The sequence below is a fragment of the Stenella coeruleoalba genome (assembly GCF_951394435.1).
Source record: "Stenella coeruleoalba genome assembly, chromosome: X".
NCBI lineage: Eukaryota > Metazoa > Chordata > Mammalia > Artiodactyla > Delphinidae > Stenella > Stenella coeruleoalba.
In genome coordinates, this window is record NC_137152.1 from 4,028,477 (window position 1) to 4,054,283 (window position 25,807).

The 25,807-nt window shown below is 44.9% G+C and overlaps 1 protein-coding gene across 9 annotated transcripts in view; it reads right to left on the reverse strand.

The window, feature by feature from the left end:
* Positions 1-25,807, reverse strand: part of NLGN4X (neuroligin 4 X-linked) — a 921,956-nt gene that overhangs the window by 342,952 nt on the left and 553,197 nt on the right. For all 9 annotated transcript variants that reach the window (XM_079910741.1, XM_079910740.1, XM_079910739.1 and 6 more), the window contains 3 exons: positions 7,583-7,823; positions 4,040-4,655; positions 3,189-3,483 (listed from right to left, as the gene is read on the reverse strand). The gene's annotated coding sequence lies outside the window, so the exon portion shown is untranslated. The remainder of the gene's footprint in view (positions 1-3,188; positions 3,484-4,039; positions 4,656-7,582; positions 7,824-25,807) is intronic.

Consider the following 25,807-nt stretch of genomic DNA (forward strand, 5'->3'; position numbering starts at 1 on the left):
GATGAATGCAGCCATGTGCCAAAACACCCACCACCCCCTACACACACACACACACACACACACACACACACACACACACACACACACACACACACACACACACACACACACACACACACACACACACACACACACACACACCCCTTCTGCTGCATCTACACGAGGAAATCTACCCTGAGGATTTTCAAGGCTGGCTGTTAACCTCTTTCCAAAGCCCACTAAAGGCAACTAAAGGCATGAAAAATTCCCCAGCCCCTCAATCTGCCCCCAGAAGGATGCAGATTTCTGTGCCACAGGACCCTTTCACCGGGCTCTCTCATTCTCTAGGAAAAACGCTAAGCATCGCCATTCAAACTACGCCGTTCTCTTAGCAGCTGAGGTTGCTTTGTTCTGATGCAAAGTCAGGTCTTGAAGCCCCGGTTAATTTCTAGCTGAAGTATATACCTACCAACGATGCCTTATGCACGCACTCCTACGTTGCCTGCAGAACCCTACACAAACTGGAAATTCTGCTCCCTCAGGATAACTAAGTCTCCCCAAACTTTCTTTTCTTTTTTCTTTCTTTCTTCCTCTGCGTCCCGTCCCTTCAATCGTGCTAAAGGCTGACTCCGAAAAGGAGCTAGCTCGTACCACCTCGCATCACAAAATGCGTTAAACGCAGCGCGCTCAGGATGTGGAAGCCGGGTCAGCCAGGGGACCCCTTCAGACAGCCTAGGCTATGAGCACAGAAAGCCGTTTCCCCGCAACTGAACAAGTAGGAAAAAAAAGAAATCAAAGGAAGAATCCACACTACCACCTTGTGGATTCCGCTCGCAAGAACAGTACCTGCTGAGTTCGATACCCGCCACCGGACACACCTCACCCCAAATCTCCCAAGTTGGGTCCACATGACGGAGGGCGAGCCGCGGGCCCGGCTCACGGCAGGCGCGCGCGCGCTCTCGGCTTCACTCCTGACGCGCGCTCCCAGCGCGGGCGCGAGCCGCCTTCCTCGGCCCCCCGACGCGGCCTCCTGCACCCCGCCCCCCTCCCGCCGGCTCGAGAGAGCGGCCTCGTGGCTCCAAAAATAGATGAAAAGAGGCCCACACCTGCTGGTCGGTTCAGAGAAGGGAGTCACACCAGAGGAAAACCCGCAGCCAAAAAAAAAAAAAAAAACCACCCACAAAAAAACAAAACAGAAAAGGGAGAGGGGCGGGAGGGAGGCAGAAGAGGTCCTCCGGACGCCCCTCGCCCTCCGAGGGGGACTTCCGTTCCCAGGGCGGCCCCGGCCAGGCCCCGAGGGTGCGCGGGGGGACCCCCGGCTCCCGCCCTCGCCGCTTCGGGGAGAAAGGATGCTGTGTCTGGCGGCGGGCAGGCTCCGGAATGGTGGGCCGGGCCCAGGGATGCGCGGGGCCCCGGGCCCGGATCCGGGGGCGCACCACTCGGGGGGGCCGCCCGGGAGGGCCGGGCGGAGAAATCCAACCTACCGGTTCTCGGAGGGACGAAGAAGCCGGGGGAGGGGAGGGGAGGGGTGCGGTCGGGGACGGGCGGGGAAAGAGGGGGCGTCTGGGAGACTGAAGGGTGCCCGCGCGCCCTGAAGAGGCGGCGGGCTTCCCGGAGAGCCAGAGCGGGAGGGAGGGAACACTCGTGGGCTGGGGTCGGGGTGCAGCCGGGACCTCGGCCTCTCCTCCGGCCGCCGCCGGCCTGCGACCCCCGCACCGTCTGCGGCCGAGCGGTACGCCGGTTCGGCCCGCTGGAGCGGGACGGGGGTCAGGCCGAGCCGCGCGGGAAAGGGCAGGGGGCGGCGGCGGGTTCCGGATGAAATCGGCTGGGAAAGCGTGGGAGGCGGGCGGGATCTGAAGCGCGGGACGGCTGCGAGCTTTGGGAGACGGCGGGGGGGGGGGGGAATGGAGCGAGGGAGCGGGGAGGGTTGTTGTTACGTGGCCCAAGGCGCTGCGGGTGGTCCGCACCTCCGAACCGAGTCCCCGGACCTCCTCCCCCCGCCTCCGGCGAGAGGACCGGCCCGCCGTGCTTCCCGCGGGCTCTCCTCCCGGATCGAGGGTTCTCCGTGGGCACCGACGGGGGTCCGCATCCCCGGAGACCCCGGCTAGGACGCCCAGCGCCGGTCCCCGCAGATACCAACTTTTGTGGTCCTCGGGGAGAAGCGGGCAGCTCGGGGACGGCGCTCGGGCGGCAGCTGCGTGCCCCGCGCAGACGTGCAGGCCAGACCCAAAGGCTCCCGAAGCAGCAACGCCACCAACCGCCCTCACTCCTCCTCGCGCCCTCCATCTCCCGCCGCTTGCCTTCCCACAGCCCACACGCACGGGTGAAGGGCGGATGGCAGTGGGAGGGCAGGTGGCCCGCTCCCCAGCTTTGCAGAAACGGCGCTAAGCTATTTCGTCTTCACCCGGGGTCTCCAGCGCGCCCGGGTCGCTCCCCAGCAAAGCCCAACCAGCCCCTCATCAATCACGTGCGTTATTTCGTGCATCACACAAGCCGTCATCTTATCCAAGGCCAGCAGAGGAAGGAGGGGGGAAAAAATCGCTTAATGCAAACCCAGCCAAGCCTGTTTTCCTTTTTTCTCTCTGGTTAACCCAAAAAAATGCACCCCGGGAGGTGGTAGCTGACAGTTTCCTTAAAGAAGAAGGAGGAGAAAAAAGCCCGTGATGGCTCACAGTTTCCAGAAGTGCTCCTGGCTTCCCTGCCAGTCCTGCTTTGCAGACATCTGGCACTTCGCTCGTTCTCTCCCTGTACTGCAGATGTATTTTTTTTCCTCCTGTGTCCGCCACACTCTTCTGTTTATTTGTATGTAACAGAGCGCTATTTTGTAAACACCTCACACACGGCCCCAGAGGCGTTCAGATAGCTGATTGCAGCAAAACGCTTCCCAACCACGGTGGTCCCAATTTTTTTAAGTCGTAAGAAAAAATGTACTGTTTCTGTAGAGATGTGCACGAAGCTTGCACAGGACACGCCGTACATATATGTCCACACTCCCACCCACACCTAAGAAACGGAGCGACCGATGGAAGAAAAAGTGCTATGCAAATTTTCAAAATTTAAAAAAAAAATTTTTTTTTTAAATGTCGGATGAAGTGGAGCGCAAACGTTAGCAGTCGGGCTTATCATCTTTTGCTGGCAAGCACACGAGTCAAAACGTTAAATAGGCTTAAAAAAAAAACCCCACAGACACATCTTAAAACGGCACCTACCTTAGCCGTGGAAAAGCTGCATCGGCTGTAAGTGTTCTTTTTATGCATCCAGATTTTTCCAGGGACCGAGGCTATGATTCAGGAGGATGTACTAAGTCCAAGCGCCTTGGCTTTCTCGAATCTCAACTGGATTTGCTCCCCCGAAGAAACGCGAGGACCACCGACACTGCCGTTTGCAGGAAATTCGTTGTTTCTATCCTAGTCTGATGGGGAAGAAGAAACAGGAACACAGCCGGAGAAGGAAGGGCAGCGTTACGTCTGAATAAGAGCTCTGTATGTAGAGACAGAGACCCGTCTGCAAGAAAAAGAGAGATTGAAGCGAGAGGTCCTGATGGTTCCCAGCTCCCCCCTCTGCTATTGGACCAAACTGAATGAAATTTACAAAGCCAGCAGCCAATAGATCCCCGCGGTCGGCCCCATCGCTACAGAAACCACATCCACGGCTACAAGCGCATGCAAAGAGCAGCTAATCCCAGTGCAAACCAGCTGGAACAGAGAGATTCTGGTGCCGCCGGGGTGGTGGAACAGGTGAGCACGCGTCTCACTGGGCCACCGTGCCAGAGCGCACGGGAAAGCTTCCCTGCCCTCTCCAGATACCCTTCGGAGACACCACACACGGTGCCGTATTTGCAAACACCATTAACCCTTTAAGGCTATGCTATCCAAGGGTGAGTGTCAGCCGTGCAAGCTCTTCCCCGGGGGTCAGGCTGACAACTGTGTTACTGTTTCTGGATGGTATTCGGCTTGTACTGGGAAACAGTGATAGATAGATAGATAGATAAATTGGCAAAATTAGAATGAAGACCTGTAAAGGACAGAACCTCTTTTATGCCCAGGTGATGGGTTAATACCTTTTGGGTTTTTTTTTTTTTTTTTTTTGGCTGCGTTGGGTCTTCGTTGCCGTGCGTGGGCTTCTCAATGTGGTGGTTTCTCTTGTTGCCGAGCACAGGCTCTAGGCGCATGGGCTTCAGTAGTTGTGGCTCGTGGGCTCTAGAGCACAGGCTCGGTAGTTGTGGTGCACGGGCTTAGCTGCTCTGCAGCATGTGGGATCTTCCCGGACCAGGGCTCGAACCCCTGTCCCCTGAACTGGCAGGCAGATTCTTAACCGCTGCACCACCGGGGAAGCCCCTGTTTGTTTCTTATACAGTAGTGGTTTTGATGAATAAAATACTGAAGAAGTTTCTAGCATCTGCGAGTTGTATTGAAATACCCCTCTTCACTTTCGGGATCCAGGATTTCATCTTTTCCAGCCAACTCAGAATTTGGTGATAGGACCTGGTATTTATCACTGGGTTCGAGGTAGCTGGCTGTCAGTTGCGTTGATGTCCGAAGCTCCTCTCTCATAAATCAGGGAAGGCTATAGAGTGCTGTGGCAGTCTGAACACAGCTTCTCCAACTAGACTGCTTGGGTTCAAGTGGCATATGACCTTCGCTGTGTGTTTAAATACTTCGTCCGGGTTTCCGCCTCTGTAACGTGGAGAAGACAAGTAATCACCTTGCGATATCCTTGTGATGTGACATGTGATACAGGACTAGGCATGCGAGAAGCTCCAAATAAATGTCTGCTTTTCTTAACCTTATTTCACAGGCCTAGGGACTTACTTCCTGAAGGAAAAACATAATGTCTTCTATCCATAGGACATCCTCACAATTGCTTCTGCATTTAGGCAGCGAACTCAGGCATCCAACCTGCTGTCATTATTTGGTGTGATGGCACAACTAGGGATTCCTCAGGAGTTTTAAGAGAAGGGCTCTTGTGGAACATAGCCAATAGTGGGGAAGGTGATCAACACTGATTTAGGAGACCTAGCTTCAGACCAAGTGTCTGAACCCTGCTAGCTTTAACCTGTTGGAAAGTCCGTTAGGTTCTGTGAACCTTAGGGAATAGATCCTTTAAACAGTGACTGAAATAGCTCTCTGTGGTTCCTTGGGACAAATAAATGAGATAATAGGCACGAAAACATGCATCACCAAAAAGATGTCTATATATATCATACATAAGGTACAGAGAGAATGCTATTTTCATCACTGTTATATATACACAAAATAGATATATAATCTAATAATAGAAGAAACATACATATGTTTTATATAAATATATATTTTTCTTCTATTATTTAATAATTATTGAAGATCCAATAACATAATAGTATCGCTAATAAGTATAGTTTTTCCCCCAAATTAGTAACACACATAACTGTAGACACAAAAATATATAGACAGATATATATATATACATGTATAGACATCTATTCTTCCCAAAGTAGGGTTTAGAAGCAGAGACTTGAGTTAAACACAATAACTTAGAGCAGGCCAGAAAGTCACTGGCTTTACTGAGAAAGTGTGAATTCACTGATTTATTTATAAATTTATCAAGTATCTCTTGAGCACAGGCATAATCCTAAGCACTAAGAATGCATTTGTGAGTAACACACATCCACGTATTTTTGAAGAAGCATGCAGTCTAGTGGATAAGGGAGCCAACAGCATAAGAAAAGAATCATCACCAGAAGGTGTGAAAATACCTATGATGTATGAATTCACAGGCATCCATGCAGATGGAAATGATGGAGAAAACAGTGTCCAGAGAAAGGGTGCTCTCAGCAGAGATGGAACCGTAGCAGAGAAGAACAAACCTGACTCCCTGTCCAATCTATTCCATTAGCTCTAACCTTTGTGCTCTGCTGTCTGTGTTTAGTCAGACTGGCGCTGCACCTTTTGTAGAAGAAAGCTGCCCAGAGCCTGAAATATACACGACAGCATTTTCAAGGCTCTGCCTCCCAGGCTTGACCATTAAAGGCATAATACAAAGTTGCAGAACAGAAAAAAACAATTGTGGGTTGTTCCCTGGCGGTCCACTGGTTAGGGCTCAGCGCTTTCACTACCGTGGCCTGGGTTCAATCCCTGGTTATGGAACTGAGATTCCCACAAGCGGTGGCGGAAGGAAGGGAGGGAGGGAGGGAGGGAGGAACAATTGTTGAAGTTTTCTTGGAACATTGTATTGGGACCACAACCCGCCAATACCTCCTCCTGTTTTAGTGATAAAGAAGCCTGGATTCTATTCTAACTCTGGTCAGATGGTGCTTTGGGACGCTTCTCAGTCTCCTGGCTTCCCGAATAAAGTCCTTATTCGTTGCCCCAACACTTCCTCTCTAGATTCATTGGCCTGTCGTGCGGTGAGCAGTGCAAGCTTGGAATGGGTGACAGAATGGTAAATAAACATGCGTCAGGTGCAGAAGTTGGGGGGGAAACGTGGATACAGCATGGATAAACTGTATGTGGGGATCTGGAATACACAGGGTTTGGTATGGGCAGGGTAGAGAGTGTGAAAAGAAGAGAGAGAAGACGAGAGGGTGAAGAGTTCTTCTGAGACCTATTTATGGAGGGTCTTGAATACCATGCTGAATGGCTGGAATTTATCCAGCAGGCAGTGGGGCACCAATAACATATGTTAAGCAGCGGGTAGGGGAGGAATCATTAGATTTATATTTTAGGGCAACTGCTCTGGTGGCAATGAGAAGAAGGGGCCACAGGAGCAGAAGACAGAAAGCAAAGGTACACTTTCTGAGGGTGCTGCAAGGACGGATCCTAGAGAAATGAAGTCCTGAGTAAGAGGGAGACAGACAGATAGAAAGAGAGGAAGGGAGGGAGGGAGGGAGGGAGGGAGGGAAGAAAGAGAAAGAAAGAAGGAGAAAGAAAGAAAAGAAAGGAAGAAAGAAAAAGAAAGAAAGAAAGAGGAAGGAAGGAAGGAAGAATGACCCTATTGAGATTTTTTAAAAGTACTTAAAGAGCCAGAGTATTATTTTAAGAAAAAGTGAACGTATACTTTTATGAGTTTATAATTTCCCCTAATCCCGACTTCCTCACGTAATGCCAGGAAAAGCAAGAACCCAACTTAACCATTGGGAGGACAGATTGTACGACAATACAACAACAACAACAACAAAGTTATACAGTTTTAAATCCGGGGTTCTTGGAAGAGAGAATTCTTCATGTTTCCATTTGAAATCTAATTATGGAGCATGGTGAGTTGGGGAGACATGTCATAAAAAGGTATTAACAATAGGGTCCAGAGAAGGACCCACTGCTATAGGGGCTGGATTTGATTCATAAGAACAGGAAGCAGCCGGAGAAATAATCTATAAAGTACCATAGCTCCCTCTGATGAGTGCAGCAACCTTGAACGATTCTAACCTACATTCTGATAGAACGTTCGTGTTCCCATGGGCCTGACGTGTTCAACCCTAAACGCGATACTGCCTAAGCCAGGTAGATGATCAGGCAATACTAACGCAGATTGGCTCTGTTAGTACGATGGGAAAAATAAAATAGACCTATGATTAGGTAGGATAATAAACACTAGTGCAATACTAATATATACTATTTGGTCTTACCACACGCTGTTGGAGATACAAATATGAATGACCTGTAAGGTGCTTAAAATCTAAGGCGGTGACAAAGCAGGCTCTTCGATTACTAAAATCCAAGGTAGGACATGGTCTGTGCCACCTTAGAAGCATATGAGAGGCATAGCAGGCTTCCTGGAGGGACGAGGAGAAAATTCTTCAGCGATAAACAAGGTTTTCATGGGGAACTGGAGAGCAGAGGTGGGGAATCCCTCCAAATGAACCAAGTCTGGAAAAAAAAAAAAAAAAAAGACATGGAGCGGGTAGGGGCTCTGAAAGTTGAAGGTACCTAACTGTGAGCCAGGTGGCTTGCTTAGCTAGCCTCAGTCCATCTTACTTTATACTCCAAAGTTCCCGAGAAACCTTGTCCTTCCAATGATACAAAGTAGACTTCAGACCAGTTGACCTTGAATTATCGTGAATTCCAGGTTAATGTCAATCACTTAAATGAGGTTTTCACATACTAGTTTACTAGTATGTACCTTTTCATACATGTAAATATCATTATAGAAATTTAGTTAGAAGAGACACAGAGATGGACCCCATTGGTTTTGTGGGTGAAGTGTTTTCTAAGCTTTAACGAGAGATGTTCAAGTTTATATTTTCCAACAAGAAGGTTGTACATTCCCCTAATTCAATTTTTGCACGTGAGAAATGAAAAAAAGAAATCCTCTTGGGCCGGAGTCTGCTCCCAGGCCCTACCATGCCCTTGTCCTTCTGACTGTTATTTTAAACCCCCCAAAACACCATTAATTATGTAAGACGCATATACTGTGTGGCAATATGCTCTGACTTTCCATCTGATTTTTAAAAATCCTTTGCTAGTTATTATTTCATCTCTGGACATGATTAGCCGAAATGACTTTTAAATGGCCCTGGTTTTTTAAAAAAGGGTTCAAGCTCCTGAATTTCAGTACATTCATTGCGGCTGAGAAACCCATTAGCTACTGCTTTTGTATGAAAACCAAGGACACTGAATCCCAGTAAGTGGCCCCAAATAGAGTTTGTTTATTTATTTATGGCTGTGTTGGGTCTTCGTTGCTGCACGTGGGCTTTCTCTAGTTGTGGCGAGCGGGGGCTACTCTTCCTTGTGGTGCGCAGGCTTCTCATTTCGGTGGCTTCTCTTGTTGCGGAGCACAGGCTCTAGGTGCCTGGGCTTCAGTAGTTGTGGCACATGGGCTCAGTGGTTGTGGCTTGCGGGCTGTAGAGCACAGGCTCAGTAGTTGTGGTGCACGGGCTTAGTTGCTCCACGGCATGTGGGATCTTCCCAGACCAGGGTTCAAACCCATGACCCCGGCACTGGCAGGCGGATTCTTCACCACTGCGCCACCAGGGAAGTCCCCTAGAGTTCTTCCCCCCCCCCCCCCCCCCCCCCCCGGTACGCAGGCCTCTCACTGTTGTGGCCTCTCCCGTTGCGGAGCACAGGCTCCGGATGCACAGGCTTAGCGGCCACGGCTCAGGGGCCCAGCCGCTCCGCGACATGTGGGATCTTCCCAGACCAGGGCACGAATCCGTGTCCCCTGCATCAGCAGGTGGACTCTCACTGCGCCACCAGGGAAGCCCCTAGAGTTCATTTTTCAAATGAACTTGCAGCAACTTTCCCACTGTTATTGCCTAAGTCTTTATAAACTTCTTATTCCCGGGGTACTTATATATATAAGTATATACACTTATATATATACACACACATGCACACACACCCCAATACACACACACACATATATATTCAGGCATACATACATACATATACAAATGTATATATATAATACATAAGTATATATAATAGAGAGGGATTATATATTATATGTAAGGTTATATAATATATATACTTGTATATTATAGTTTATAATTTTTAATATATTTATATAATGTAAATGGTTCTATATAATACATATAATATACAGGCACACCTCCGAGATGCTGTGGGTTTAGTTCCAGACCACCACAACACAGTGAATTTCTAAATAAAGTCAACAGGTTGTTTTGGTTTCCCAGTGCATATAAAAGTGACGTTTAGAGTTGCCTGTAGTCTATTAAGTGTACGATAGCATTATGTCTTTAAAAATGTCCATACTTCAGTTAAAAAATACTTTATTCTAAAAAATGATAACTATCATCTGAGCCTTCAGCGAGTCATAATAGCAACACTAAAGATCATGTGGGTCACAGACACCAAAACAAATAAAATCATAATGCGACACAGAGACACGAAGTGAGAAAATACTGTGGGAAAAATGGCCCCGATAGACATGCTTGCAGCTCGGTTGCCACCAACTTTCAATTTGTAAAAAAACAAAACAAAACAAAACAATATCTGTGAAGTACAATGAAGCAAAGTGCAATAAAATGAGGTACGTTTGTATAGCATTATATATGACACATACAGGGTTTTATATATACATATGTTATGTATAATCCCTCTCTATAATATGTAAATATATATGTCATATATATATATATATATAAATACATTATAGAGATGTTTATATTCCCAGAATCATTGATTGATTCCTGATTCTGTCCTTGTATGCTTGTTCTGTGTGTACACACGACCTCACTTCCTACTTTATACCTTATACTTCAGGTAGTCTATATCTAAAAAGAAAGGAGTTTACTACTGTAGGGACAAAATAAGAACTGGCAAAGATGTGCTTTGTTTATCGATGCAAAGAACCTTCTGTCTTATTAATGACCTGTACCAGCTATACCAGTAGGGAAATAGAACTTCTCTGGTGAACAGAACATGGTTTATAATTTCAGTTTAAATAAGATGAGGTTGACCAAAATATTGTTAGCACCATTACTCTCTTGTATCCTTTCAAACTCAAGGTTTATTTTGGAATCTTTTCTTTAAAATCATCATTTCGATTTTTTTTATCCTTCCTTGAGAGGAGAGGGAAAGTATTGCCAATTGTGCTTTGCATGTGACACGCAAACATATGTGGATTTGCATACATGTGGAACTAGAGCAGGAAGAAGATGTATATTAATACGAATGGACTCGTTTTGAATAGAGATCAACTTCTGTTCTAAGGCACTGGTACAAGAGTAATAAGATAATGTTTTCCTGGAATAGTCATGAATGACCCAAATTACACAGAAAACGGTCACACCTGTGTAATACCTTCATATCAAGAAACTGATGTAAAATATGGCACAAAGGAACCCATCTACAAAACAGTAACAGACTCACAGACATAGAGAACAGACTTGTGGTTGCCATGGGTGAAGGGGAAGGTGGAGGGATGGATTGGGAGTTTGGGATAAGCAGATGCAAACTAGTATACAGAGAATGGATAAACAACAAGGTCCTACTGTATAGCACAGGGAACCATATTCAATATCCTGTGATAAACCATCACGGAAAAGAATACGAAAAAGAATGTATATCTATACATATAACGAGTCACTTTGCTGTACGGCAGAAATTACAACACTGTAAACCAACTGTACTTCAATTTAAAAAAAAAAGGAAAGAAACTGATGGTATCTTTTGGCCAAAACTTGGTGAAGAACTCAAATCCTCAGTCCAGCAGCCTGTGAGAAACTGAATCCCACCAACCACCATGGGATAGAGGAAATGGATTCTTCCCCACTCGAGTTTTCTGCTGAGACTGCAGCCCCAGCTGACACCTGGATTGCAGCCTATGAACATCTTGTGGCAGAGGACCCAGCCAAGCTATGCTCCAGCTGTAGCCACTGTGTGTCCCAGCCTCGACATCTGATAATTTGTTACGCTGTGACAGACAGCTCATGTTACTTAAACACATAGGTATGTCTGCATGGATGCATGGATGTATATGCATGTGGAGGGCTGTAAACAAGCTGTAGCAATCAGCATCGTAAAAGAATGTTGATCAGGTCGAACCAAGAGGCTAAAGATTTTACAGTTTGCAGATGGTTGGGAGAGCTCTTCGAGAGACACCATAGATGAATGAACCAGAGGAAGAAGTACATCATCTGTTCACGACGGCTGACAAAAGGTATCAACTTAGGAAGAGGCGGAACTTGACAACCAAATCTGTACCTCCTGCATCCAGCAAAATAGATTTTCTGTGCTCTGGCTGAGAATTGTTTAACGCTCATCAACACCCTTGATGTTTGCACAATTTGTCACATCAGGGAATGATTAGGGAACCCACCCTCTATATGGTCAGCTCTGTGCTAGCCAGGACGTGAGAGTCTTGGAGATACTAAACAATTCCAAAGGATTTATAATTTCTTGATATAATCACTCATTCCCTCCACATCCTCCTGCAGAAAAATTCATCATTCCACCTCCCTTCATTTCAAAGTATGTTGACCTTCTGACAGCACTTAAACCACCTACTCCCGGTGGCACACAGAGGGTGTGTGTGTGTCTGTGTCTGTGTATGTGCATGCATCTTGTCCACTGGACTGTAGGCTGCATTTAGATATCTATCCCTAATGCCTCACTTTAAAAATGTTTGCTATTTTTTCGAGTTACCATATGATCCAGCAATCCCACTCCTGGGCATATATCCAAAAAAGACAAAAACTGTAACTAGAAAAGATACACATACCCAAATGTTTATAGCAGCACTATTTACAATAGCCAAGACATGGAAGCAACCTAAGTGTCCATCAAGAGATGAGTGGATAAAGAAGATGTGGTGCATATATACAACGGAATATTACTCAGCCATAAAAAGAATGAAATAATGCCATTTGCAGCAACATGGATGGACCTAGAGATGATCATACTAAGTGAAGTAAGTCAGACAGAGAAAGACAGATATCATATGATATCATTTATCTGTGAAATCTAAAAAATTATACAAACTTATTTATAAAACAGAAATAGAAAACATCACAGACATAGAAAACGAACTTATGGTTACCAAAGGGGAAAGAGGGGGAGAGATAACTTAGGAGTTTGGGATTAGCATATATAAACTACTATACATAAAATAAACAAGGTCCTACTGCATAGCAACAGGGAACTAAATTCAATATCTTATAATAAGCTATGATGGAAAATAATCTGAAAAAATATATATAACTGAATTACTCTGCTGTACATCTGAAAGTAACACAACATTGTAAATCAACTATACTTCAGTTAAAGAAAAGGTGTGTTAGTTTTAATATAACAAAATGAAATGTAACAAAAGTTGAATTTTGTTTCCTCTTTTTCAGTTCACTTTCATCTCATAAATTGGGTAGATTCATCCAAAAACATCAGTGGAAATTTACTGGGAAGGATAGATGTTACCTTGTCTTCCTACATCTCATTCCTAAGGGTTGAGATTTCCACCTAGGGTAGACCACAATTAAGTCATTTGCCAATGTGATCTAATCCCGTCTTACAGTCATGAGCCTTCTGATGTAAAGTCACATGACTTTACTAATAACATGAAAGGCCTGAAGTCCCAGATCCACACAAGCCCCTTGCCCACTGCATTGCCATTTTCTAGTCACGCTCGAACATAGCTAGCATGATTAAGGATTATAAACAAGCCCTCTCTGTTAGCAATTGGGGATCAAGAGTCTTTAATGGGGGCACCTAGCACACGGGTTGCAAGACTACAGAGGAATATATTTATTCCAAGTTGACCAATTTAAATAAAATAAGAATTACTTATAGATCATATTTTTTGTTATAAATTTATTATTATTTTTTTATTTTACTTTTGGCTGTGTTGGGTCTCCGTTGCTGCACGCAGGCTTTCTCTGGTTGCGGCGAGTGGGGGCTATTCTTGGTTGCGGTGCGCGGGCTTCTCATTGCGGTGGCTTCTCTTCTTGTAGAGCACAGGCTCTAGGCGTGCAGGCTTCAGTAGTTGTGGCGCGTGGGCTCAGTAGTTGTGGCTCGCGGGCTCTAGAGCGCAGGCTCAGTAGTTGTGGCACATGGGCTTAGTTGCTCCGTGGCATGTGGGATGTTCCCGGGCTAGGGCTCGAACCCCTGTCCCCTGCATTGGCAGGCGGATTCTTAACCACTGGGCCACCAGGGAAGCCCTAGATCATATTTTTTAATTCACATGAAAAGTGTGTTTCATAGTACTAAGGACAAATAATCTTTCCCTCACTCTCTCTCTTGGTCTCTCTTGCTTCTCCCCCTCTTCTCTCTCTCTCTCTCTCTCTCTCTCTCTCTCTCTCTCTCTCACACACACACACACACACACACACACACACTTTTTTTAAGACCAGGCAGCAGGAAGCAGGGATTAGATCTTCGAGCAAGTTCTCCTGTTTCTTTCAGGGACCTCACAGGTCCTCCAGGCTTCAGGATGCATGTTGTTTCTCCCTTGAGAAGCCCTGGACAGCCTCAGACCTCAGCCTCTCTCAGACCCATCCATTTGTCCATGGGCACTTGGGGCTGCCCCTTCCAGGACAGCCTTCCCTTGGCCAGTCTCCAGGCCCCTGCAGCCACCCTCCCAAGCCTATAATGGTGGGGGAGGATGAGACTCAGAGGTTGAGGGGTCCCCAGCCTGAGATGCTTTTGGCCATAAACAATCACTGTGGGACCTCCCTCACGGTGCAGTGGTTAAGAATCCACCTGCCAATGCAGGGGACACGGATTTGAGCCCTGGGGTGGGAAGATCCCACATGCCATGGAGCAACCAAGTCCGTACACCACAACTACAGAACCTGTGCTCTAGAGCCCGCGAGCCACAACTACTGAGCCCACGTGCCACAACTATCGAAACCTGCGCGCCTAGAGCCCGCGTTCTGCAACAAGAGAAGCCACTGCAATGAGAAGCCCGCGCACCGCAACGAAGAGTAGCCCTCGCTCGCCGCAACTAGAGAAAGCCTGCACACAGCAACGAAGACCCAATGCAGCCAAAAATAAATTAATACATAAAAATTAAAAAAATAAAAATAGTAAACATTTAAAGAAAAAGAAATGGGAAATGACAGTGACAAATAGGAATGGAAATTACAAGATCTGCATTCTCAACAGGGGTGGTATGTGTCACTTTCAAGGGGGTAAAAACTTGTTCTTAAGGGGCAATAAAAATCTTACTCTTTGAATATATATATATATATATATATATATGTATATACACTCAGTTATATATATGTATATTTATATATACACTCAGAATAAGACATATATATATATATATTCCATATATATGGATATATATGGATATATATTCCATAAGCAAATGTAGAGAATATCTGTGATCCATGGTATTAAAATAACATGGGGATGGGAAATTTGGAGAACACGTTTACAAATTCTCCCTAGGGGTAATGGGTGGATAATTAACAATAGCTTGATCAATACTGCTACAAGGCATCGAATCTATGAGAGAAGGGACAAATTATATATTAGTTTCTTCAAACAGCATCAGTAGCCACTCGCCAAAGTAAAGGAAGAAGAATTTATTAGTGTGTACGAGCTCCACACACTGCAAGACACTTGAATGAGTTCCAAAAGTGGTATGAAGGCACGGTCCTCAAGACACGCTAATTTATACACATGGAAAACACATATGTGAAGCATGACATCACGCTGAAAAATATTTAACCATTGGGTTTCTGGGAAACCTGATATATCGATGATTTCCATGGTGAAATACTTGGATCTTGGCCAGTTTCCTATATGAACCTACTTTATAAGAACCTACTTTAGAAGTTTTATATTTCGACCCAATGGACAAAATGCAAGTGATAATTGTTCTAGGCATACAAAAGCTCCCTGCGTATTGAAGATTCCAGAAACAGCTCTTTACTCCAGTGAAACAATCCAGAATGAGAACGCTGACCTGCCTCTCTCCAACTGGGGATGAATCAGGCATGGTTACAGCAGATATTCGGACTCAGCTGGAGTCATCACGAGAAGATTCTACATCTGTCAGTCTAACTCGAGGGATGTCCCTGGTGGTGCAGTGGTTAAGAACCCGCCTGCCAAAGCAGGGGACAGGGGTTTGAGCCCTGGTCCGGGAAGATCCCACATGCCGCGGAGCAACTAAGCCCATGCACCACAACTACTGAGGCTGCGTGCTGCAACTACTGAAGCCCGTGCACCTAGAGCCCGTGCTCCACAACAAGAGAAGCCACTGCAATAAGAAGCCCGCGCACGGCAAAGAAGAGTAGCTCCCACTCGCTGCAACTAGAGAAAGCCCGCGCACAGCAACGAAGACCCAACTCAGCCAAAAATAAAAAAATTAATAAATAAAAACAAAATCTAACTTGAGGGTTGGCGAACTTTTCATTTTTAATCATAAGCCAATGATATTAAATGATAATTAAAGAACACAAAATTAAGTTTTTTTTCCGTGAGACTATGGAGGTTTGTTTTGTTGATGGAGAGGAATTGAAACATGTATCTCACACTTTAAAGGGATTAATAATGACAACACAGAATTTCCGTTGATTTTAGTAAAATCTTTTACACCATTCAGTTCTTACAATATCTCCCTCTTTCTCTTACTGAAGTAGACATTTCAGTAAAAGTAATGTCGTGATTGAATCTGAACATTTGCAATTAATGATTATTTCATTGCATGAGTGGAAAAAAAAAAAAAGACAGGCAGGAAACAACCGGTGAACTCAACTATAGGAATGTGCTAAATTTGATTTCTTCCATTCAGTGATACGGAGGATAAAATGCAGGAGGCTTTCCCCGAGAAGACCAAGACTGTTAGGCAGATTGCAACGCTCTACTTCTACAAGGTCATTCATATTTACTTTCATATTTCATAGAGTGTCACTAGAAATGTTCTGTTGGTCAAGTCTGATGTGTTAAAAACACAGAAAGACACAGATGTAGAGAACAAACATATGGACACCAACGGGAGAAAGCAGGGGATGGGGGCGTGGGGTGGTGGTGGGATGAACTGGGAGATTGGGATTGACATATATACACCAATATGCATAAAACTGATAACTAATAAGAACTGCTGTATAAAAAAATAAAATAAAATTCAAAAAAAACACTTACGGAAACGATGTGACTTTTTTTTTTTTTTAATTTTTTGCGGTACGCGGGCCGCTCACTGTTGTGGCCTCTCCCGTTGCGGAGCACAGGCTCCGGACGCGCAGGCTCAGCGGCCATGGCTCACGGGCCCAGCCGCTCCGCGGCATGTGGGATCTTCCCGGACCGGGGCACGAACCCGTGTCCCCTGCACCGGCAGGCGGACCCTCAACCACTGCGCCACCAGGGAAGCCCTACATTTTTTAAAAAGCTGTGCAAAGCCCTTGGTCTTTCAACGGGGGATATTTCTGGGAAGGCAAATAACTGAGACCAAAGATCTTTCCGCTGCCTTTAATGGCAAGCTTATTATTTCTTTAACTGTGTTCTCCTTTACCTGTGATTCACGGTGCGCGGTTAGCCATTTTACTGGGGATGAACATCAGAGAGCTACGGTTAAGCTACCAATGTGTTTAAAACAAAAAATGTGCTGGAGGCTATTTTGTCTCTATTTCCACAACAATGTAGAACCGCAGTGAAATATATGTCTGTATGGTGCTAAAGTCAATGAGCTTACCGCAGCACTTTGTGTGTGTTAAGAATAGGTAGGTAATGTGCATTGTATGTGTTTATTTCAGGGTGTGGATAACCTTTGTGTAACAGCAATCTTCCACCAGAAGAATCAGACACGGAATACTTCCACTGCTTCCCAAATGTTTGCGCCCTTAACCATCTTGACATAATGAGCTTCTTACTGTTGTCAAATTGGTTCCCTCTTGGCAACATTGCCTTTGCAGCAGACTTGAAGTTACAGAAGTGACCTCAAATGCACGTGGGAACCAAAAGATTCTCCCCGTCTGCACTGGTTGTTACCACATGGATGGAGTTGGCTACATGTGCCCTGGGAATTGGAACACTACCCGTTTGACAAATACAAGGACTCGGCATTTAGCTGAGAAAAAGAGTTTTCTGAAACCTACACAGCCGCCAGGAACCCAGCTTCATTTTAACGTTTGCAAATCTCACTGGAGGTGGCGGCCACATTGCTCTGTGCACTTTCATGACGCCTCTTCCTATCGAGATACACAAACATATAACTTATTATAACCATTTGGAAGAGTGTCTTCCCTTGGGATTTGGAAAATAAGGAGGAGAGGACAAATGATCTCTTATAGTCCCATCTCACACTCAAGAGTCTTCTGGCTAAACCATGGGTTGAAAGACTGAAGTGTTTAATCCCCAAACAAATCCATACACAGCCCAAGGAAACACTGCCCTGAAAGACAGTATTGGGGATTTATCTTAGAAAACCTGAAGCCAAAGACAGTCGATTCTGTTTCCGGGTAAGTCAGAGCTTACCCAAAGCTGAAATTAAGGTGTTTTTTGTTTTGTTTTGTTTTGTTTGTTTTTTAAAGAAGTGGACTGGCTGTCCTAATAGGTCTTCAGTGATCTGGATGGAAGATACACTCAAGTTGTTTGGGTAGACCTTGAAATTGCATAACCAATTTGGTCTGGCCGTTAAGTCAGTTTTGATTTGGTCTGGGCATTAAGAAAAGCTTCAACCAATCTGAATGATTTAACAAAAAACAAACAAAATAAACTTTTAAACTCAGTGTTGTGCACCATTTACAAAAAGTTTTGCTTTCAAGACTATAGAAAAAATAATAAACCACATTAAAGCTTTTTCCCCCAGAAACTCAAATATGAAGAATGACGTGAAGAACTCAATTTAAGAACGTTTTTCTCCACTTGGATGCGATGGGATTTCCCACCCTACATTTATGCTTTTCTTCCTCCCATTTCATTCTTTAAAAAATTTAGAGACGGGCTTCCCTGGTGGTGCAGTGGTTGAGAGTCTGCCTGCCGATGCAGGGGACGTGGGTTCGTGCCCCGGTCCGGGAAGATCCCACATGCCGTGGAGCGGCTGGGCCCGTGAGCCATGGCCGCTGAGCCTGCGCGTCTGGAGCCTGTGCTCCGCAACGGGAGAGGCCACAGCAGTGAGAGGCCCGCATACCACAAAATAAATAAATAAATAAAAATAATAAAATAAAAAATTTAGAGACAAAAATAGAAGAAACCTCTACCCATAGTTACACTGGGCCTTAAACACTGAAGTCATTTATTTAAACAAGGATTATCGCTGTTAGGCTAGATAAGACTATTGCATGCATCCCCTGTTCTAAATGCACTACCTGTTTCACTCTGCGGACAAAGCATCCAGCATGAAAAATGGACAACCCGATACCTCTTCATTCTCCGTGGGGCATCGCGTTGAACATAGTTAACATGCACTTCCCGGAAGGATGGGTTTGCTCTATGCCATGAATTCCAACATAAACCGTCAGGATCACCATAGTTACCTGCAGCAGTAGACTCAGTGATGTGTGTGCCTAAAATATCTAGGAAAGTTGACTGTGGGGTTGGGCAGATTTTTTTTCAGCCAAGAGATAAAAGGGTAATGAAAAAAATTTTTAATAAAAAAATTACAATAATTTAAAACAAAAACATCAAGCGAGACTGGCGTCATAAACTTTCAAAGTCATGGATTTATGCTCAAACGATCTGTCTGCTGATGATGAGAAAGAGGGTGCTTGCAATCTGCAGTTGTTTCTGAGGCCAAGGATGGGGAAGGCAGAAGTTTCGAGGGCAAATCTGGTTCCTTGAAGCACCCCTTTATTAACTGACATCAACCTCTGAATTGAAGATTGAGTGCTGACCAGAGCACGGCAGAATGATTTTCACCTTGGGGGCAATCCCATAGTGGCAACTAAAACTTGCGAATGATACCGTATCCATTAATTACTCATAAAAGTCAGAATGAAGGACAGTCAATATAGTCAAACTCCATTTCTCTCTGGGGGTGCTTTTAGCAATGATTGGAAGACATTTCCTCATTCGAGGATCGAAGAATCGTATCCGAGCCACATCCTTTCCGTAGACTCTGCATTTGCAGGAAACAGCACAGAGCGCAAAGATGGTCTCTCTTTACGTGCCTTTGGCTTTTCTGCTGAAAAATCCACAGAACTGGGCAAGAGGGGTATTACTATCATCATGTCATTTCACACAGGAGTTGTTGCTTGAAGGTGCACAATAAACGTGTGTGAATTAGGTCTCAAATCCTGTTTTTCTGATTGTACCACAGAAATGCTGTTCCTCTTGAGGTTGTAAAATGTTTTAAATGTTATTTAAAAAATCAGCCAGCAGTGATCTTCACATACCGGGTGTCGAGAATCATAGCAAAGGAGAACCTTATTCTTAAAAAGAAGGTTTGGAAAACAACGGTCCCTGGCAAAGTTTAACATCTACCTGTATCTGTATGGCTACAAGCTTGGAAAGGATTGTACGTTTTCGATGGTGAAGAATAAACATAAGAATCTTTGCTGACCCACGAAAATCATATGAAATTTTAATTCTGGCGTCCACCAATAAAGCTTTATGGGCACACGGCCATGCCCGCCCATGCTTCTCTGTGCTGCGTGGATGCCTTCATGCTGCCCTGGAAATTGGGAAGTTGCAAGAGACCAGAAAAGTCTAAAAGAGTCACGATTCCTGCCTTCACAATCCAGCTTTAGGGAAATACCTTGAAATAAATACCTCCTCGGGTGTGAAGGGTGCTATCTCTGGGCCTGACCTGGAAAGAGAAAGACACAAGAAAGCAAAAAATCAAGTGTCCTCCATCACTGAAGGATCTGGGGTTTCCAAGGACAGGTCAGAGGGCGAGTGCCGGGAAAAGATACGTCAGGGACGAGAGTCGGGGTGGGGAAGTAGCTTGGGAGGATGCTGGAGCGGAACATCCATCCAAGTAGAAGGAGGCGGACGGTGTAGAAGTTCATGGTCAGCATGAAATTCCTGAGTTGCCAAGGACAACCAAAGATTGTTAAGATCAGAGCTTCCAATATTTATTTCATAGGAATTGGTCCTGATGTCCTCTCTCCTCAATGCCCTACACTTCCCATGGTCTTGGAAGACACCTTCCATTGGAAGGTCTTGTCGACTGGAAAAAAAAATGCACAACCTAAAATTTGAGAATTATGGTTTATTTGGCGGACTTCCTGAGGTCTTAAGCCCGAGACGCAGCCTCTCAAACAGTTCTGAGGGACTGCCCCTAAGAGGTGAGGGGGGAGCCAGGATATACAGGAGTTTTCGCAACAAAAACCAGGTAGAACATCACAAGATTACTGTTGATTAAAGAAACCAGGCATCTCGAGGAAATGGATTTAGCATTTTTCTCTGTATGGGAAGATGCAAGAGGTTGGGCGCACTGAAATCAGTCCTCTGATACGCACCTCAGTTATCTTGGGCCAGGAGCCTGCTTTTCTCCATCCCGAGTCCCCTCACGGTGCCCAGTCTGGGGCAGCTACGGTGGTTGATGGCTCGATGGCTGCAACATCCTTTGTTACTGACAGGGCAGGCGCCGGTTTTTGTCCACAGTCTGAAGTTACTGAGGGAGGGGCTGTGCGTGACAAGGAAGCCATGGCAAGTGCAGCTCCAGCCCCAAGCACTGACTGCTCCGAGTCTGCAAGGCCCCGCGGCCCTATGAGAATGGTGGTGGGCCGCCAAGGCAGAAGATGGGATGAGCTCCCTGATCCCTCCAGAGGCGCCTCAAAAGACAGGAGGATCTAGGGGCAGGCTTGCCGGTGACGCCCAGTTACATTCTGCGGTTACAAAGTGGAAAATACTCAGGTACGTGGCCTGCATAATGGCAATTATCCAATTATTAACTTGAATTTGACCTCTTCTCTTAGCTATTAAATGTTCGGAGCACCTACGCCTGCATCACTCTCCAAATATATTTTTGGATACAGAAAGGAGATAGGAAAATAATCATGTTTTCCAAAAGTACCAAATGGATTCTGAAGAAAATCTAATTTCAGAGAAAATAATTAAATGAATGCTGTTTTCTCTTTAATTGCTTCACACTTACAATCAAGTGTGCTTGGGTTAATACTTTTCGACTTCTAATTGAATTTTCACTGTTCCTTTTTTTGTTTGTTTGTTGTTTTTGTGGTACGCGGGCCTCTCACTCTTGTGGCCTCTCCCGTTGCGGAGCACAGGCTCCGGACGCACAGGCTCAGTGGCCATGGCTCACGGGCCCAGCCGCTCCGCGGCATGTGGGATCTTCCCCGACTGGGGCTCGAACCCGTGTCCCCTGCATCGGCAGGCGGACTCTCAACGACTGCGCCACCAGGGAAGCCCACAGTTCCTTTTATTATAAGATGAGGTTATAAGGAAAGGTGCTGACTTTTCAGGTACCATATGGTTTCTCTAGACTATTAGGCAATGTTTGAGGGGCCCAAAAAATGTTTCTAAGACTAATGCTTGTTTTGAAAAGGAAGATTCTACAGGTAAACTTGTGAGAAGCACAGCAATGAAGAGCAAATGCTTCTATCGGAGAAGAAAATGAATCAATAATCCAAGTAGTGAAAACTGGGCAGCCCTGTTTCCCTATGATTTCGAAGTCCAGAGCCCAGGGAAACACAACAGGCTGACCATGCTATGCTATACTCAACACAGATAAACATGTTTCAGAAACTATGATCCAACCTGTGGAAAATCAGAATTTATGAGAAAACCTGAATAATTTTAGGTCTGTATGAACAGTAACAGTAGGTAGTCGCTATAATTGCCCTGAGAAATGTGTGAATTTAAGTTTCCAGAAGGCTTGTCCTCAAACCAAGAATTTACAATCATTCTGTCATGTTTCCTAATAATGTCTCAAACACTTTTTTCTCCATCTTCCATCCAGTGCGCCCTGCATGTGTTCATATGTAGCAGTGGCACTATGATATAGTTAGATTCTGTATATATTTTACACTTTTTTTTTTTTTGTGGCCACATTGCACAGGTTGCAGGATCGTAGTTCCCCCACCAGGGACTGAACCTGGGCCCCTGGAAGTGGAAGCACGGAGTCCTAACCATTGGACCACCAGGGAATTCTCTATTTTACACTTCCTGATTGTTGATATTTAATATAATTGCACAATGGATAGTAAACGATGTCTTGATGGTTTCGATTCTTTGGATTTTTTTTTTTTTTGAGCTGTCTTTTGTAGCACGTGATTCAGATCAGCACAGGTTAAATTTTGTAAATGATTCGGATGCCTTGCAAAAATAATACGTAACGTCTTTTTTGGTTATATATATATGTCACTATCTTTGGGGGAATCTATCAATTAGATTAAGCTTCTTAATTACAACCTTCCAGGTTTTATCCTTGCTTTGTTTTTTGTTTCCTTTCGCAATACTTGAGATGCATTTAATTCTCCCACTAAAGATATGTTTTAAAAATACCTTTGGGGGATTCTGTCATTTTAAGCTTTATGTACGTCAAGACTGCTGTCACCATTAGAAAGCAAGTTTGAGATTACCGTGATTTTTAGTAGGATGATTTTCAGACTATGTGATACCCCTAAACTCTATTCCCTGCTTTTGGTTTCAAGTCAATTGTATGTCAGTTTCATTTTGGTTATTTTTTTTCCGGGTGTGAGATTTCCATTTCTATCATTTTCAAACTCTTTTTGTCATTTTGTTATAGGTATGTCACCAGTAAATCATTTAGAGATGCGTTATTATTTTATTTAGTTTTAATCCAAGCAGAGTATGTGTGCCTCTTACTATGTTGAAGAGGTTTAAGCTTTCATATCTATGGTGATGACTGACGTAATTGTACATATTCCTACTATTTCAAATTGTGTTTTCGTGTCTCACCCTGCCCTTTATCTGGCTTTTTAAAATTTTTATTGGAGTATAGTTGCTTTACAATATTGTGCTAGTTTCTATGGTACAGCAAAGTGAATCAGCTATACGTATACATATGGCCCCTCTTTTTTGGATTTCCTTCCCATTTAGGTCACCACAGAGCACTGAGAAAGTTCCCTGTGCTATACAGTAGGCTCTCATTAGTTATCTATTTTAGACGAAACTGGGTCACTTGTAGAGACGTGGATGGACCTAGAGACTGTCATACAGAGGGAAGTAAGTCAGAAAAAGAAAAACAAATATCATATATTAATGCATATATGTGGAATCTAAAAAAAAATTCGTACAGATGATCTTATTTATAAACCAGAAATAGAGACACAGACATAGAGAGCAAATGTATGGATACCAAGGGGGAAGGGGGGTGGGTGGGATGAACTGGGAGACTGGGATTGACAGATATACACTATTTTTATTTTTATTTTTTGCGGTACGCGGGCCTCTCACTGCTGTGGCCTCTCCCGTTGCGGAGCACAGGCTCCGGACGCGCAGACTCAGCGGCCATGGCTCACGGGCCCAGCCGCTCCGCGGCATGTGGGATCCTCCCGGACCGGGGCACGAACCCGTGTCCCCGGTATCAGCAGGCGGACTCTCAACCACCGCGCCACCAGGGAAGCCCAGATATACACTATTGATACTATGTATCTGGCTTCATTTTATCTGTCTTCTTGACGTCTGGTGATTTTCTTCACTGTTGGCTTGGTTTCCTTACTTTTTCCTACTTGTTGTTTTAAATATTCAGATTTCCAATCTCTTAATGAACTTCAAAGCTCGTAAGTATGAAGATCCTCTTTCTGCAGCAGACAAGGGCGGCAACATACTCCACCGAGTCAGATGCCTACCCCCGCCCCCATTCCTTATTCATATTATTTAGCATTTCTACTCCAGCTTAGATATTAGTATAAAAAAAATTATTTTGGGCTGCGCCACCCAGCATGTGAAACCTCAGCTCCCTGACCAGGGACTGAACACACACCCCCTACACTGGAAGCATGGAGTCTTAACCACTGGACTGCCAGGGAAGTTCTTTTTTTTAATATATATAAAATTTAAATATTGTATTACAACTGTTTTTGCAAATTAATACATATTTATTTATAGATTTACCACTACGGCTCATAGTGGTCTTTCCTTATCTTTCACATTGAATCCAGTATTTCCTATCATGTTTATTACTCTGGGCTAAAGTATATCTTTTCATAGTGTCTTCATAAAGGATCTTTGCGTAAAACATTTTTTAGAGTCATTTATGCATGAAGAATATCTCTATTTCTTTTATTCACTGTTACATTATCGATGGTTGTGACTGGAGTTTTATATTCTCAGATTTTGGGCACACACAGTTCCAATACACTGGCTATTTCTAAGGTGACCCCAATGATCCCGGCTTCCTGCTGTTCATAACTTTGTGTGATCTCCTTCCATAGAGTGTCGGTGGTCAAGGAGATTTGTTTCTACACATGGAAAATTTTAAGGGAGATTGCAGACAGTTCCACATTAACTGACTTTGAGTTCATCTACAGGAAGGTTATCATGGGTGGGTCTGACTTTATCCCATGGAAGGTTTTAAAGGAGAGAATGGGTCCTCCCTAAGAGAAAGGCTCTCCCCGTGGGTTGGTGAAGTTGAAGACATACTGGAGATGTCTTGGGCTCCACCTGTGCTGGACAGATTGTAAGAAGACCCCCCAGTGACCCCCCATCTTCTGCTCTACCTTCTTGTATACGTCCCTGTGCTTGGGCGTGCCCAGGATCTCAGGATGTGACTTCCCTCTTTCCTGATGCTACATCACACTCCATCTTGCTAGCAGACGCTCTTAGAGACATTCTCTTGCTGACACTGAAGAAGCAGGGGGTCACGATGCTGGGCCCACACGGTGAGCTAATGAGTCTGGCCTCTAGGATATGGGCGTGGCCTCTGCCTGAGAGTCAGAAATGGCCAGAGCGTTCAGTTCTACAGCCACAAGGAAAGTTAGCTGGGTCCTTCTCCTCTTGAACCTCCAGATGAGAACACAGCCGACCAAAGGCTTGATCGCTCCCTTGTGAGACCCTGAACGCCACACTCACCCAAGCTGTGCCCACATTCCTGACCCGTGGAAACTGTGAGATGATGGATGATTTAATTTAATAAATGCTTTAAGCTGCTATGTTTTGGGATGACTGTCACACAATTAGCAATAGTTAAGGAGTCCATGAATGATCCCATTACAACGTCCGTGAAGCAGAGAGTGGAAGACCTTGGTTCTGAATCCAAACAGCCTTTGCTTCTCTCTGACTTATTCTGCTCCATCTATCAACTGGGATGAATAACAGCCCCTCCACCCTAGAGTCATTATACAGATAGTGTTGATTCTTAGAGCCCTGCCCGAGGGACCTAGGGTATATATTTAATAAAGCTATCATTATCATTTCATTGTGCTGATTATTATTCCAGGAACTGAATATGCAGAGTGCTTAACGTTGCTCCACTAGTATTTTTTCTACTTCTTAGATCAAACAGGAATCTTACTCAGACAGGAAGGGCTTCCCTGAAGAGCCATGCTTTCAGAACATGGGACCCTCTCTGGGTTATGTGA